The sequence below is a fragment of the Manis pentadactyla genome, chromosome 5, assembly GCF_030020395.1.
Source record: "Manis pentadactyla isolate mManPen7 chromosome 5, mManPen7.hap1, whole genome shotgun sequence".
Taxonomy (NCBI): Eukaryota; Metazoa; Chordata; class Mammalia; order Pholidota; family Manidae; genus Manis; species Manis pentadactyla.
Window position 1 is genome coordinate 111543269 of NC_080023.1, and position 18850 is coordinate 111562118.

General features: G+C 38.0%; 1 protein-coding gene across 5 annotated transcripts in view; it reads left to right on the top strand.

The window, feature by feature from the left end:
* LARP1B (La ribonucleoprotein 1B) overlaps window positions 1-18850 on the top strand; it is a 196098-nt gene that overhangs the window by 147706 nt on the left and 29542 nt on the right. The window lies entirely within an intron of this gene.

Sequence of the window (18850 nt, forward strand, 5' to 3'; positions counted from 1 at the left end):
ATTAGATATTTGTGAATATTTAAAAATTAATGTTAGTAAATTATAGAACAATGAAAATAGTAAAAAAAAAAAGTCAAAGAAGGGGAAATAAATGGGACAGTTTTCTGGGTAAGTATATTAAGAAATAATTCAGAAGGACATTATTTTCCATTTAAACTGGTGTCCACAAATATGTACTCTTAGATAAAAAAATGTTAAGTCTGTGAAAGTAATTAGCTTTGGAAAGATTTCAGATTCTTAGCTGACAGAGTGGGTTCTTAGTGAATTAATATGCTAAACAATCTACTCAAAATGTATAAGGAATATAGAAATAAAACATGAAATTGTTCTTTTTTTGGGGGAAATTAGATGAGCTGATTTTTAGTAGTAAGTGGTTTCTCTTTTAGCTTTAGTTTTTTAAATAGGATATTATTTAACTCCTAAGAGATGATAGAGCAAACCTTTAATAGTTACAGTTATGTGCGAGATAGTGTGGTATGATGTGTCCTGTAGAGTGGATGCAGAGGAGATTTACTGCTAATTGCTTTGTGTGTCTTGAAAACCTATTTTGCATTTGTATAGATACTTTCAGGATAATTATCCAATCGTCTTTACAGTTGAAACTAGCGTTAGGAAAAGTGTTTTTCGACTGGTTACCAGAAGGGAGGGAATAGTTAATTTCATTCAAAGAAAAGATATGAGTTTATCATGATCTGAAAATCTCCAAGTCTGCCTTTCCAGTGATACTCATTAGGTACTTTTACATTTTGTTCTCATTAGATATATTGTCCTTAAAAATAAAATGTGCATATGTTTTTCTGTACAGCTATTGTACAATAATAGTTATTTTTGTTCTTAGTAATTTTGAGAGTTTGTTTCCCAGGTGGATTTTTTAAATCAGAGCAGTATATTTAGAGATCAATAGATAATACTGAAAAATGTTTAGTCAATAACGTTTAGTTTGGTTAGAACATTTAATTCTAATGTTTAATTGGGAATGTTTCTTAAGATTCATATTTTATCACATTATACCTTTTGACGTTAATACGTTATATAATGGTTTATTTATTCCCAGCCACCACTCCACCTTCCCCCACAAGTAAAACGCATGAGGGAAGAACGGAATTAATAATGTGTTTAGCACTTTTCTAGGGACTGAGTACACAGCAGGGAGCAAGATAGATAAAGTCCCTACCTTTCTGGAGCTTAATTCAGAGATAATAGCTTTTCTCCATAAATATTTAATTAAAAGTATTTGTAATAATGATTGGTGAATTTTGTACAATAATCCCATTTTTTAGAGCAGTTTTAGGTTCATAGCAAAACTGAGTAGAAGGTACAGAAAGTTCCCTTATACCCCCCTGAGTCCTCTGGCCTTCCACACCCAGCCTCCCCCTCTATCAACATTCATAGCTTTAGACCATCTACATTAATGTAATTACTGTGATATGATTGGATTTAAAGTTACCATCTTTTATTCTACTTCTTTCATCTATTCTTTGTGCCTTTTTCCTCCTGTCTTTTGGATCATTTGAGATTTTATAATGACTTTATTGTATCTCTACTTTTGGCTTCATAGTTATATGTCATTTTTTTACTGGACTTCAAGGGTTTATAATATATATTTTAACTTATAGTCTACATTCAAATAGCATTATATCACTGCATGTATAGTATAAAAATTTTACTATAATAAAGCTCCATTTCTTCCCACCCTTTCTGCTATACTTTATTATTTTTCTTTAAACAATTACCTTTTAAAACAATTTTTATGAGAACAGAACTTTTAAAAATATATTTACTTGCATTTTTACCAATTGCAATGCTCTTCATTTTTTGGATTTTTTGTGCAGTCTATTGGCAATGAGCTGTCAGCTTTTGTTTATCAGGATACATTTTTGAAAGATATTCTTACTGAGTATAGAATTCTACAGTGCATCTAGTTAGAGCTAGAGATACAGGTATATATGTATACATGCATGTGTGTGTGCGCACACACATGCACACACAAAATATTTATCCTGCTTGTGGTTCTCTAAAATTATTGGACTTACAGTTGTCTTTCATTCGGCTAGGAAAGTTTTCTTCTCTTATCTCTTCAAATAGTTTTTGCTCTATTTTCTTATTGTTTTTCCCCTCTTCTTCTGGGATTCCAGTTACATGTGCATTAGACCATTGTTAATACCTTATAGCTCTTGGGTGACCTGATCTTTTTTCTATTCTTTTCTTCTTTGTAGTTCACACTGGATAATTTTGATTGAACTATATGTATTTTTATTAAGATATCATTGATGTACAATTTTATGAAGGTTTCACATGAGCACCATTGTGGTTACAACATTCACCCATGTGATCAAGTCCCCACACACCCCATTGCAGTCACTGTCCATCAGCATAGTAAGATACTATAGAGTCACTACTTGTCTTCTCCATACTGTACTGCCTTCACCTTGACCTACCTATATTATGTGTGCTAATTATAATGCCCCTTAATCCCCTTCTGCCTCCCTCCCCAACCACTCTCCCCAGCCCGCTAGTCCATTCATGGAGTCTGTGAGTCTGCTGCTGTTTTATTCCTTCAATTTTTGCTTTGTTGTTATACTCCACAGATGAGCAATATCATTTGGTACTTGTCTTTCTCCACCTGGCTTATTTCATTTATCATAATACCCTCTAGCTCCATCCATGTTGTTGCAAATGGTAGGATTTGGTTTCTTATGGCTGAATAATATTCCATTGTGTATAGGCATCACATCTTATTTATCCACTCATATATTGATGGACACTTAGGTTGCCTCCATGACTTGGCTGTTGTAAATAGTGCTGTGATAAAATAGGGAGCATATGTCTTTTTGAATCAGCACAGGCAGAGGAAAATGGCACGGAGTCTGCGAAGCATGTAGGGGCTCTGTTCTCATGGCAAACATGCACTGATTGCCTGCAAACACTGTGAGTGCCCTAGGCGATCCCAAGGGCCACCCTGCCCATGGCAGCTCAGAGGTTTAACCCAGAGGCTACTCCCTGTGTGCAGTTGACTGGCACAGGCAGCGGAGATGGGCAAGGTGACCAGCAAGCAGGAAGGGACTTCGTTCTTCCAGCTGACACATCCAAATGGAACAATATTTGCATTATTGTTCCAGAGAAGAGAGAGAAAAAGAGTAGAAAGTGACTTTAAAGAAATAATTGCTGAAAACTTCCCCAATCTGGGGTAGGAAATAGTCTCTGAGACCATGGAAGTCCACAGATCTACCAACACAAGGGACCCAAGGAGGACAACACCAAAACATATAATAATTATAATGGCAAAGATAATAGACAAGGACTGGGTATTAAAAGCAGCCAGAGAGAGAAAAAAGACCACCTACAAAGGAAAACCCAGTAGGGTATCATAAGACTTCTCAGTGGAAACCTTATAGGCCAGAAGAGAATGGCATGACATATTCAATTCAATGAAACAGAAGGGCCTTGAACCAAGGATACTGTATCCAGCAAGATTATCATTTAAATTTGAAGGAGGGAGAGGGGGAGCCAAGATGACGGCATGAGTAGAGTAGCAGAAATCTCCTCCCAAAACCACACATATTTTTGAAAATACAACAAATACAACTCTTCCTAAAAGAGAGACCAGAGACACAGGACAACAGCCAGACTACATCCACACCTGCGAAAACCCAGCACCACGCGAAGGGGGTAAGATAGAAGCCACGGCCCGGAGGGAACCGAGTGCCTCTCACCCCAGATCCCTGCGGGAGGAGAGGAGTCGGAGCGGGGAGGGACAGGGAGCCCAGGACTGATAAACACCAAGCCCTAGCCATCCGCACCAGAGCGCAGACACAGTGCATGTGTGGGGTGCTGGAAACAAGGGAAACATGACAGTAAGACCTGTGAGTGGGTCCCCCAAGCTGGTGTCCCTGGGACAAAGAAAAGCGAGTGCTTTTTGAAAGTCTTAAAGGGACAGGGACCCCACAGCTGGAGGGAAGCATCCCAGGACACTTAGCCCAGCAGCTGAGAGAATCCCGAGGAACTCTGGGCACCCTAATCCCCTGGACAGCAGGGCAGCTCAGAGGCCCCTCACGGAGATAAACAGCCTCCCGGCCGTTTCCCCTCCGACTCTGCTCAGCCATATCATAGCAGCAGCCTGAGTCTGGCCACGCCCACAGCAACCATAGAGCTAAACTCCATAGCATCCGGGCAAGAATCAGAAGCCCTGTCTGTGTGCAGCTGCCCAGCACAAGCTGCTAGAGGTCGCTGTTCTCCCAGGAGAGGAAGGCCACAAACCAACAAGAAGGGACATTCTCCCAGCCATCACTTGCGCAAGCTCCACAACCTATCTCTATCGCCATGAAAAGGCAAAATAATTTGATACAGACCAAAATCACAACCCCTGAGAAGGAGACAGACCTAACCAGTCTTCCTGAAAAAGAATTCAAAATAAAAATCATAAACATACTGACAGAGCTGTGGAGAAATATACAAGAGCTAAGGGATGATATCCGGAGGGAGATTACAGAAGTGAAACAATCTGTGGAAGGATTTATAAGCAGACGGGATAAGATGCAAGACCCCATTGATGGAATAGAAACCAGAGAACAGGAATGCATAGAAGCTGATGCAGAGAGAGATAAAAGGATCTCCAGGAATGAAACAATATTAAGAGAACTGTGTGACCAATCCAAAAGGAACAATATCTGCATTATAGGGGTACCAGAAGAAGAAGAAGAGAGAAAAAGGGATAGAAAGTGTCTTTGAAGAAATAATTGCTGAGAACGTCCCCAAACCGGGGGAGGAAATAGTTGCTCAGACTATGGAATCACACAGAAATCCCAACAGAAGGGACCCAAAGAGGACAACACCAAGACACATAATAATTAAAATGGCAAAGATCAAGGACAAGGACAGAGTATTAAAGTCAGCCAGAGAGAGAAAAAAGGTCATGATATATTTAATGCAATGAAACAGAAGGGCCTTGAACCAAGGATACTGTATCCAGCACGATTATCATTTAAATATGAAGGAGGGATTAAACAATTCCCAGAGAAGCGAAATTTGAGGGAATTTGCCTCCCACAAACCACCTCTACAGGGTATCTTAGAGGGACTGCTCTAGATGGGAGCACTCCTAAAAAGAGCACAGAACAAAACACCCAACATATGAAGAATGAAGGAGGAGGAATAAGAAGGGAGAGAAATAATCATCAGACTGTGTTTATAATAGCTCAATAAGCGAGATAAGTTAGATAGTAAGGTAGTAAAGAAGCTAACCTTGAACCTTTGGTAACCATGAATCTAAAGCCTCCAATGGCAATAAGTACATATCTTTCAATAATCACCCTAAATGTAAATGGACTGAATGCACCAATCAAAAGACACAAAGTAATAGAATGGATAAAAAAGCAATACCCCTCTATATGCTGCTTACAAGAGACTCACCTCAAACCCAAAGACATGCACAGACAAAAAGTCAAGGGATGGAAAAAGATATTTCATGCAAACAACAGGAAGAAAAAAGCAGGTGTTGCAATACTAGTATCAGACAAAATAGACTTCAAAACAAAGAAAGTCCCAAGAGATAAAGAAGGACACTACATAATGATAAAGGGCTCAGTCCAACCTGAAGATATAACCATTATAAACATACATGCACCCAATACAGGAGCACCAACATATGTGAAACAAATGCTAACAGAATTAAACGAGGAAATAGAATGCAATCCATTCGTTGTGGGAGTCATTAACACAACACTCAGTCCAAAGGACAGATCCACCAGACAGAAAATAAGTAAGGACACAGAGACACTACAACAGATGGACCTAATAGACATCTATAGAACTCTACATCCAAAAGCAACAGGATACACATTCCTCTCAAGTGCACATGGAACATTCTCCAGAATAGACCACATACTAGGCCACAAAAAGAGCCTCAGTAAATTCAAAAACATTGAAATTGTACCAACCAACTTTTCAGACGACGAAGATGTAAAACTAGAAATAAATTGTACAAAGAAAGCAAAAAGGCTCACAAACACATGGAGGCTTAACAACATGCTCCTAAATAGTCAATGGATCAATGACCAAATTAAAATGGAGATCCAGCAATATATGTAAATAAATGACAACAACAACACAAAGCCCCAACTTCTGTGGGACGCAGCAAAAATAGCAGTCTTAAGAGGGAAGTATATAGCAATCCAGGCCTATTTAAAGAAGGAAGAACAATCCCAAATGAATAGTCTGATGTCACAGTTATCGAAATTGTAAAAAGAAGAACAAATGAGGCCTAAGGTCAGCAGACGGAGGGACTTAATAAAGATGAGAGAATAAATAAATAAAATTGAGAAGAATAAAACAATAGAAAAAATCAATGAAACCAAGAGCTGGTTCTTCAAGAAAATAAACAAAGTAGATAAGCCTCTAGAGATACTCATTAAGAGAAAAAGAGAGTCAACACACATCAACAGAATCAGAAATGGGACAGGAAAAATCTCGACAGACCCCACAGAAATACAAAGAATTATTAGAGAATAGTATGAAAACCTATATGCTAACAAGCTGGAAGACCTAGGAGAAATGGACAACTTCCTAGAAAAATACAACCTTCCAAGACTGACCCAGAAAGAAACAGAAAATCTAAACAGACCAATTACCAGCAACGAAATTGAAGCGGTAATCAAAAAACTACCAAAGAACAAAACCCCCGGGCCAGATGGATTTACCTCGGAATTTTATCAGACACACAGAGAAGACATAATACCCATTCTCCTTAGAGTTTTCCAAAAAATAGAAGAGGAGGGAATACTCCCAAACTCATTCTATGAAGCCAACATCACCCTAATATCAAAACCAGGCAAAGATCCCACCAAAAAAGAAAACGACAGACCAATATCCCTGATGAGCGTAGATGCAAAAATACTCAACAAAATATTAGCAAACCAAATTCAAAAATACATCAAAAGGATCATACACCATTACCAAGTGGGATTCATCCCAGGGATGCAAGGATGATACAACATTCAAAACTCCATCAACATCATCCACCACATCAACAAAAAGAAGGACAAAAGCCACATGACCATCTCCATAGATGCTGAAAAAGCATTCGACAAAATTCAACATCCATTCATGATAAAAACTCTCAGCAAAATGGGTATAGAGGGCAAGTACCTCAACATAATAAAGGCCATATATGGTAAAACCCACAGCTAACATCATATGAATAGCGAGAGGCTGAAAGCTTTTCCTCGAGATTGGGAACAAGACAGGGATGCCCACTCTCCCCACTGTTATTAAACATACTACTGCAGGTCCTAGCCATGGCAATTAGACAAAACAAAGAAATACAAGGAATCCAGATTGGTAAAGAAGAAGTCAAACTGTCACTATTTGCAGATGACATGGTATTGTACATAAAAAACCCTAAGGACTCCACTCCAAAACTACCAGAACTAATATCGGAATTCAGCAAAGTTGCAGGATACAAAATTAACACACAGAAATCTGTGGCTTTCCTATACACTTACAATGAACTAATAGAAAGAGAAATCAGGAAAAGAATTCCATTCACGATAGCATCAAAAAGAATAAAATACCTAGGAATAAACCTAACCAAGGAAGTGAAAGACCTATACCCTGAAAACTGCAACACACTCTTAAGAGAAATTAAAGAGGACACTAACAAATGGAAACTCATTCCATGCTCCTGGCTAGGAAGTATTAATATCATCAAAATGGCCACCCTGCCCAAAGCAATATACAGATTCGATGCAATTCCTATCAAATTACCAACAGCATTCTTCAATGAACTGGAATAAATAGTTCAAGAATTCATATGGAAACACCAAAGGCCCCGAATAGCTAAAGCAATCCTGAGAAGAAAGAATAAAGTGGGGGGGGATCTCGCTCCACAACTTCAAGCTCTACTACAAACTCAATCTACTACAAACTAATCAAGACAATTTGGTACTGGCACAAGAAGAGAGCCACAGAGTAGTGGAACAGAATAGAGACTCCAAACATTAATGCAAACATATATGGCCAATTAATATACGATAAAGGAGCCGTGGACATACAATGTGGAAATGACAGTCTTTGAAGGCTGCTTTGAAGGAGGGATTAAACAAAACTGGACAGCTACATGTAAGAGAATGAAACTGGATCATTGTCTAACCCCATACACAAAAGTAAATTTGAAATGGATCAAACACCTGAATGTAAGTCATGAAACCATAAAACTCTTAGAAAAAAACATAGGCAAAAATCTCATGGACATAAACATGAGCGACTTCTTCATGAACATATCTCCCCGGGCAAGGGAAACAAAAGCAAAAATGAACAAGTGGGACTATGTCAAGCTAAAAATCTTCTGTACAGCAAAGGTCACCATCAATAGAAGAAAAAGGCACCCTACAGTATGGGAGAATATATTCATAAATGACAGATCCGATAAAGGGTTGACATCCAAAATATATAAAGAGCTCACACAGCTCAACAAACAAAAAGAAAATAATCCAATTAAAAAATGGGCAGGGGAGCTGAATAGACAGTTCTCTAAAGAAGAAATTCAGATGGCCAACAGACACATGAAAAGATGCTCCACATCGCTTGTCATCAGAGAAATGCAAATTAAAACCACAATGAGATATCACCTCACACCAGTAAGGATGGCTACCATCCAAAAGACAATCAACAACAAATGTCGGTGAGGTTGTGGAGAAAGGGGAACCCTCCTACCCTGCTGATGGGAATGTAAATTAGTTCAACTATTGTAGAAAGCAGTATGGAGGTTCCTCAAAATGCTCAAAATAGAAATACCATCTGACCCAGAAAATCCACTCTTAGGAATTTACCCTAAGAATGCAGCACTCCAGTTTGAAGAAGACAGATGCACCCCTATGTTTATCGCTGCACTATTTACAATAGTCAAGATATGGAAGCAACCTAAATGTCCATCAGTAGATGAATGGATAAAGATGTGGTACATATACACAATGGAATATTACTCAGCCATAAGCAAAAAACAGATATACCATTTGCAACAACATGGATGGAGCTAGAGGGTATTATGCTCAGTGAAATAAGCCAGTCAGAGAAAGACAAGTACCAAATGATTTCACTCATATGTGGAGTATAAGGTCAAAGGAAAACTGAAGGAGCAAAACAGCAGCAGAATCACAGAACCCAAGAATTGACTTATACTTACCAAAGGGAAAGGGAATAGGGAGGATGGGTGGGAAGGGAGGGACAAGGGCGTGGAAAAAGAAAGGGGGCATTACAATTAGCATGTATAGTGTGGAGTGGGGCACAGGGAGGGCTGTGCAACACAGAGAAGGCAAGTAGTGATTTTACAGCATCTTACTACACTGACAGACAGTAACTGTGGAGGGGTATGTAGGGGGGGACTTGGTGAAGGGAGGAGCCCAGTAAACATAATGTTCTTCATGTAATTATAGATTAATGATACCAAAATTTTTATAAAGCTGAGGGAAAAAAAATATTTGAAGGAGGGATTAAACAATTACCAGACAAGCAAAAGTTGAGGGAATTTACCTCCCACAAACCATCTCTATTTTAAAGGGACTGCTCTAGATGGAAGTGCTCCTAAGTCTAAATGGCTGTCACCAGAGAAAATAAAACTACAGCAAAGAAAGTAGCCCATCCAAATACTAACTAAATGCAAAATAAAATAAGCTATCCACAAAATCAGTCAAGGGAAACACAAAACAGTACAGAATAAAACACCTAACATATAAATAGTGGAGGAGGAAGAAAAAGAAGGGAGAGAAATAAAGAATCATCAGACTTTGCTTACCATATCATAGTAAGTGAGTTAAGTTAGATGGTTAGATAGTAAAGAAGCTACCCTTGAACCTTTGGTAACCACGAATCCAAAGCCTGCAATGGCAGTAAGTACATATCTATTGATAATCACCCTAAATGTAAATGGACTGAATGCACCAATCAAAAGATACAAAGTAACAGAATGGATAAAAAATAAGGATGCATCTATATGCAGCCTACAGAAGACTCACCTCAGATCCAAGGATATACTAAAAGAGAAGGTATGGAAAAAGATATTTCATGCAAAAATAGGGAGAAAAAAAGCAGGTGTTGTAGTACTTGTATCAGATAAAATAGACCTCAAATCAAAGAAAGTAAGATGAGATGAAGAAGGACATTACATAATGATAAAGGGGTCAGTCCAACAAGAGGACATAACCATTATAAATATCTATGCATGCAAACACAGGAGCACCTACATATGTGAAACAAATAGTAACATAATTAAAGGAGGAAATAGAATGCAATGCATTCATTCTAGGAGACTTCAACACACCACTCACTCCAAAGGATAGATCCACCAGACAGAAAATGAGTAAGGATACAGAGGCACTGACAGATGGACCTAACGAACATCTACAGAACTCTATATCCAAAAGCATCAGGATACACATTCTTCTTAAGTGCAAATGAAACATTTTCCAGAATAGACCACACACTAGGCCACAAAAAGAGCCTCAGTAAATTCAAGAAGATTGAAATTGTACCAACCAACTTCTCAGACCAAAAAGGTATATAACTAGAAATGAATTGTATAAAGAAAGCAAAAAGGTTTACAGACACATGGAGGCTTAACAACATGCTCCTATGTAATCAGTGGTTCAATGACCAAATTAAAACAGAGATCAAGCAATTTATGGAGACAAATGAAAACAACAGCACAATGCCCCTACTTCTGTGGAACACGGCAAAGGCATTCTAAGAGGAAAGTGAATAGTAATCCAGTCTTATTTAAAGAAGGAAGAACAATCCCAAATGAGTAGTCTAAATTCACTAGTATTGAAACTGGAAAAAGAGAACAAATGAGGCCCAAAGTCAGCAGTAGGAAGGACAGAATAATGATCAGAGAATATATAAATAAAATAGAGAAGAATGAAAAAATAGAAAAAATCAATGAACCCAAGAGCTGGTTCTTTGAGAACATAAACCAAATAGATAAACCCCTAGCCAGACTTCTTAAGAGAAAAAAAAGAGAATCTACACACACAAACAGAATCAGAAACGAGAAAAGAAAAATCACGACGGACACCACAGAAATAAAAAGAATGATTAGAGAATACTATGATATGTATATGCTAACAAACTGGATAACCTAGAAGAAATGGACAACTTTCTAGAAATATACAAACTTCCAAGAGTGACCAAGGAACAAACAAAATCTGAACAGAACAATTACCAGCAATGTAATTGAATTGGTAATCAAGAAACTACCAAAGAACAAAACTCCAAGACCAGTTGGATACACTGCTGAATTTTATCAGACATTTAGAGAAGACATATTACCCATTCCCCTTAAAGTTTTCCAAATACTAGAAGAGGAAGGAATACTCCCAAACTCATTCTGCGAGGCCAACATCACTCTAATACCAAAACCAGGCAAAGACACCACAAAAAAAGAAAACTACAGACCAATATCCCTGATGAACATAGATGCAATATATTCAACAAGATATTAGCAAAACGAATTCAAGAATACATCAAGAGGATCATACGCCATGATCAAGTGGGATTCATTTCATGGACACAAGGATGGTACAACATTAGAAAATCCATCATCATCTACCAGATCAACAAAAAGGAGGACAAAAATCACACGATCATCTCCATAGATGCTGAAAAAGCATTTAAAAAAATTCAGCATCCATTCTGATAAAAACTCTTAACAAAATGGGTATAGAGGGCAAGTACCTCAACATAATAAATGCCATGTAGGACAAACCCATAGCCAACATTATACTTAACAGCATGAAGCTGAAAGCTTTTCCCCTAAGATTGGGAACAAGACAAAGATGCCCACTCTCCCCGCTTTTATTCAAAATAGTACAGGAGATCCTAGCCTTGGCAATCAGACAACACAAAGAAATAAAAGGCATACAGATTGGTAAGGAAGAAGCCAAACTGTCACTGTTGGCAGATGACATAATGTTGTACATAAGAAAACCCTAAAGAATCCACTCTAAAACTACTAGAACTAATATCTGAATTCAGCAAAGTAGCGGGACACAAAATTAATACACAGAAATCTGCTTTCTTATACACTAATGATGAACTAGCAGAAAGAGAAATCAGGAAAAGAATTCCATTCACAATTGCATCAAAAAGAATAAAATACTTTTTCAGGAACATATCTCCCTGGATAAGGGAAACAAAGCAAAAATGAACAAGTGGGACTATATCAGGTACTAGAAATAAACCTAAACAAGAAAGTGAAAGACCTCTACCCTGTAAAGTATAAGACACTCTTAAGAGAAATTAAAGAGGATACTAATAAATGGAAATTCGTTCTATGCTCTTGGCTAGGCAGAATTAATATTTTCAAAATGGCCATCCTGCCTAAAGCAATCTATAGAATAAATGAATCCCTATCAAAATACCAACAGCATTCTTCAACCAACTGGAACAAATAGTTCTAAAATTTATATGGAACCACAAAAGACCCCGAATAGCCAAAGCAGTCCTGAGAAGGAAGAATAAAGCAGGGCAGATCTCGCTTCCCAACTTCAAACTCTACTACAAAGCCACAGTAATTTACACAATTTGTTACTGGCACAAGAACAGGCCCATAAACGAGTGGAAGAGAATAGAGTCCAGATATCAACCTAAGCACATATGGTCCATTAATATATGATAAAGGAGCCATGGATATACAATGGGAAATAAGAGCCTCTTCAACAGCTGGTGTTGCCAAAACTGGACAGTTAAATGTAAGAGAATGAAACTGGATTAATGCCTAACTCAATACACAAAAGTAAACTCAAAATGGATCAAAGACTTGGAGGTAAGTCATGTAACCATAAAACTCTAAGAGGAGAACACAGGTAAACCTCTCTTGGACATAAACATGAGTGACTTCTTCATGTACATATCTCCCTGGGCAAGGGAAACAAAAGCAAAAATGAACAAGTGGGACTATATCAAGCTCAAAAGCTTCTGTACAGCAAAGGACACCACCAATAGAACAAAAACGCATCCTACAATATTTGAGAATATATTCATAAATGACAGATCTGATAAAGGGTTGACAACGAAAATATATAAAGAGCTCATGCCCCTTAACAAACAAAAAGCAAATAATCCAATAAAAAAATGGGCAGAGGAGCTGAACAGACAGTTCTCCAAAGAAGAAATTCAGATGGCCAACAGACACATGAAAAGATGCTCCACGTTGCTAGTCATCAGAGAAATGCAAATTAAAACCACAGTGAGATATCACCTCACACCGGTTAGGATGGCCAGCATCCAAAAGACAAAAAATAACAAATGTTGGCGAGGATGTGGAATAAGGGCAACCCTCCTATACTGCTCTTGGGAATGTAAACTAGTTCAACCATTGTTAAAAGCAGTATGGAGGTTCCGCAAAAAACTAAAAATAGAAATACCATTTGATCCAGGAATTCCACTCAGAATTTACCCTTAGAATTCAGGATCCCTGTTTCAAAAAGACATATATACCCCTATTTTATTCCAGCACTGTTTACAATAGCCAAAAAATGGAAGCAACCTAAGTTTCCATCAGTAGATGAATGAATAAAGAAAGTATGGTACATATACACAATGGAATATTAAGCCATAAGAAGAAAACAAATCCTACCACTTGTCCCAATGTGGATGGAGCTAGAGGGTATTATGCTCAGTGAAATAAGCCAGGCGGAAAAAGACAAGTATGAAATGATTTCACTCCTCTGTGGAATATAAAAACAAAGAAAAAACTGATGGAACAAAGCAGCAGCAGACTCACAGAACCCAAGAATGGACTAATAGTTACCAAAGCAAAAGGGACTAGGGGTGGGTGTTCAGAAGGGTGGGAGAAGGGAATAAAGGGCATTATGATAAGCACACATAATGTAGTGGGAGGCATGGGGAAGGCAGTATAACACACAGAAGACAAGTAGTGATTCTATAGCATCTTACTACGCTGATGGGCAGTGAGTGTAATGGGGTATGTGGTGGGGACTTGATAATGGGGGGAGTATAGTAATCATAATGTTGCTCATGTAATTGTATATTAATGATACCGAAATAAAAAAAACCCGAAAAACAGTATGGTTCTGTCAGAAGGAAGGAGAGACATACAAATCAATAGAATAGAACATAATCTAGAAATAAACCCCCACATATATTGCATGGGAAAAGAACGTTTTTTCTACAAATGGTGCTGGGAAAAATGGATAAAAAGCATGCAAATGGATGGACCCAGACCTTCTACCATATTCAAAAAAATTAAGTGAAAATGGGTTAAAAGCCTAAACTTAAGAACTAAAACTATAAAACTCTTGGAAGAAGACATAGGAGAAAATATTCATGACTCTGGATTTGGCAGTGGTTTCTTGAGTATGACACCAAAAGCTCAGGCAACAAAAAGAAAAACAGATAAATTGTAGTTCAAATAATTAAGAACTTTAGTGTCTCAAAGGGTCCTATCAGAGTGAAAAGACAATTTACTGAATAGGAGAAAATATTTGCCGATCATATGTCTGATAAAGGATTACTCTCCAGAATATGTAAAGAATTCTAACAAATCAACAATAACAATAAAACCATGTGAAAATGGGCAAAGGATTTAAATAGACATTTCTCCAAAGAAGATATAGAAATCGCCAATAAGCCCATGAGAAGATGCTAAATGGAAGATGGCGGCATGAGAGGAGAGACAGAGGCTACCTCCTAAAACTGTATACAATTAGAAAATATAGTTGGTGAAACTAATCCTGAGAGAGCAACAGGAAAGAGGACGGTGCCAGACTGCATACACCTGGAGAAAAGAGCAGACCTCAGGGAACAGGGTAATGTACCAAATCTGTGGCTCGGTGGGACCCAAGCCTTTCACCCACCCCAGCTCACTGGCGGGAGGAAGAGAAACTGAGCAGGGAGGGAGTGGAAGGCCTGAGACTGCTGAATACCTAGCACCTGAGATCTACGCTAGGAGGAAAAACCTACATTTCATGGTGCTTTCCTCATACTCTTGTGATTATGGGTTTGGAAAGCTGGGACAGATGGACTTCCGGGAGAGACTGGGGTTCCAGCCACTTGTGGAAAACAGGGATCCATATCTGGCTGCTCTGGGACATAAGCTTATACCTGTGTGCTCGGCCCACTGGTTCAGGCAGTGGAGACAGGCATAGCAGCCGGGAAGCAGGAAGCAGCTCTTTCCTCCCCCAAGGCACCAATACCGTTCCCCTGCAACCCACGACATTGCTTCAGGGGCTGAGCAGCTCCAGAGTAGAGCTTCTGGAAACTAGAGGGCACCATGTACAAATATGAAATGCCAAAGGAACCTGGACCAGAGTAAAATTAATATAACTCCAGAGAAAGATTTAAATGACATGGACTTTGTGACTCTTCCTGAAAGGGAGTTCAAAATAAAAATCTTCAACATGCTAATGGAGGTACGGAAAGATATCCAAGAACTCAGGAATGAATTCTGGTCCAAGATCCAATCATTGAAGAGCACGACGGAAGCTATTAAAAGCAGGTTGGAAACGGTGGAGGAGATGATAACTGAAATAGAAACTAGAGAAGAGGAATACAAAGAAGCTGAGGCACGGACAGAAAAAAAGATCTCTAAGAATGAAAGAATATTGAAAGAACTGTGTGACCAATCCAAATGGAACTATATTCACATTATAGGGATACCAGAAGAAGAAGAGAGAGAGAAACAGATAGAAAGTGTGTTGAGGAGATAGTTGCTGAAAACTTCCCCAATCTGGGGAAGGACCTAATCTCTCAGGCCATGGAGATCCACAGATCTCCCAACACAAGGGACCCAAGGAAAATACCACCAAGACACATAGTAATTAAAATGGTCAAGATCAAGGATAGGGACAGACTGTTAAAAGCAGCCAGAGACAGAAGTAAGATCACATACAAAGGAAAGCCCATCAGGCTAACATCAGACTTCTCAGCAGAAACCTTACAGGCCAGAAGGGAGTGACATGATGTATTTAATGCCATGAAGCAGAAGGGCCTGTAACCAAGATTACATAATCCAGCAAAATTATCATTTAAATTTGAAGTGGGGATTAAACAATTTCCAGATAAGCAAAAGCTGAGAGAACTTACCTCCCACAAACCATTTCTACAGTCTATTTTGGAGGGACTGTTATAGATGGAAGTGTTCCTAAGGTTTAATAGCTGTCACCAGAAGTAATAAAAACACAGTAAAGAAAGAAGAACAGCTAATTACTAAGCAAATGCAGAATTAAATTAACTATCCCCAAAGTCAATCGAGGGATAGACAAAGAATACAGAATATGATACCTAACATATAAAGTATGGAGGAGGAAGAAAAAGGAGGAGAAAAAGAAAAGAACCTTTAGATTGTGTTTGTTATAGCATATTAAGTGAGTTAAGTTAGATACTTAGATAGTAAGGAAATTAACCTTCAACTTTGTTAACCACGAATCTAAAGCCTGCAATGGCAATAAGTATATACCTATCGATAATCACCCTTACTGTAAATGGACTGAATGCACCAATCAAAAGACATAGAGTCACTGAATGGATTAAAAAAACAAGACCCATCTATATGCTGCCTACAAGAGACTCACTTTAAATCCAAAGACATGCACAGACTAAAAGTGAAGGGATGGGAAAAGATGTTTCATGCAACTAACAGAGAGGAAAAAGCAGGAATTGCAGTACTTGTATCAGACAAAATAGACTTCAAAACACAGAAAGTAACAACAGACAAAGAAGGGCATTACATAATGATAAAGGGGTCAATCCAACAAGAAGTTATAACCATTGTAAATATCAGTGCTCCCAACACAGGAGCACCCACATATATGAAACAAATACCAACAGAATTAAAAGGGGAAATAGAATGCAATGCATTCATTCTAGGAGACTTCAATACTCCACTCACTCTGAAGGACAGATCAACCAGACAGAAGATAAGTAAGGAGACAGAGGCACTGAACAACACAATAGAACAGATGGACCTAATGAACATCTACAGAACTCTACATCCAAAAGCAACAGGATACACATTCTTCTCAAGTGCACATGAAACATTTTCCAGAATACACACTAGGCCACAAACAGAGCCTCAGTAAATTCAAAAAGATCGAAATTGTGCCAGCCAGTTTCTCAGACCACAAAGATATGAAACTAGAAATAAATTACACACAAAAAATGAAAAACCCCACAAACACACGGAGGCTGCACAACATGCTCCTAAAGAACCAATGGATCAATGACAAAATAAAAACAGAGATCAAGCAATATATACAGACAAATGACAACAATAATTCAACACCACAAAATCTGTGGTATGCAACCAAGGCTGTGCTAAGAGGAAAGTATATTGCAATACAGGCCTACCTGAAGAAAGAAGAACAATCTCATATAAGCAGTCTAAATTGACAATTAATAAAACTAGAAAAAGAAGAACAAATGAGGCCCAAAATCAGTAGAAGGAGGGACATAATGAAGATTAGAGCAGAAAGAAATAAAATTGAGAAGAATAAAACAATAGAAGTAATCAATGAAAGCAAGAGCTGGTTCTCTGAGAAAATAAACAAAATAGACAAACCCCTAGCCAGACTTATGAAGAAAAGAAGAGAGTCTACACATATAAACAGAATCAGAAATGAGAAAGGAAAATCACTATGAACACCACAGAAATACAATTATTAGTGAATACTATGAAAAATTATATGCTAACAAACTGGATAACCTAGAAGAAATGGACAACTTTCTAGAAAAATACAACCTTCCAAGGATTACCCAGAAAGAAACAGAAAATCTGAACAGACCAATTACCAGCAACGAAATTGAACTGGTAATCAAAAACCTACCTAAGAACAAAACCCCTGGACCAGATGGCTTCACTGCTGTATTTTATCAAACATTTAGTGAAGAACTAATACCCATTCTCCTTAAAGTTTTCCAAAAAATAGAAGAGGAGGGAATACTTCCAAACTCATTCTATGATGCTAGCATCACTCTGATACCAAAACAAGGCAAAGACACCACAAAAAAAAGAAAATTGCAGACCAATATCCCTGATGAACTTAGATGCAAAAATACTCAACAAAATATTAGCAAACCGAATTCAAAAATACTTCAAAAAGATCATCCGTCATGATCAAGTAGGATTCATTCCAGGGATGCAAGGATAGTACAACATTCGAAAATCCATCGACATCATCCACCACATCAACAAAAAGAAGGACAAAAACCACATGATCATCTCCATAGATGCTGAAAAAGCATTTGGCTAAATTCAACATCCATTCATGATAAAAACTCTCAGCAAAATGGGAATAGAGGGCAAGTACCTCAACATAATAAAGGCCATATATGACAAACCCACAGCCAACATTATACTTAACAGCGTGAAGCTGAAAGCTTTTCCTTTAAGATCAGGAACAAGACAAGGATGCCCACTCTCCCCACTTCTATTCAGCATAGTACTGGAGGTCCTAGCCATGGCAATCAGATAAAACAAAGAAATAAAAGGCATCCAGATTGGCAAGGAAGAAGTTAAACTGTCCTTGTTTTCAGATGACATGATATTGTACATAAAAAACCACAATGAATCCACTCCAAAACCACTGGATCTAATATCTGAATTCAGCAAAGTTGCTTGATACAAAATTAATACACAGAAATATGTGGCATTCCTATACACTAACAATGAACTAGCAGAGAGAGAAATCAGGAAAACAATTCCATTCACAATTGCATCAAAAAGAATAAAATACCTAGGAATAAACCTAATGAATGAAGTGAAAGACCTATACTCTGAAAGCTACAAGACACTCATGAGAGAAATTAAAGAAGATACCAATAAATGGAAACACATCCCATGC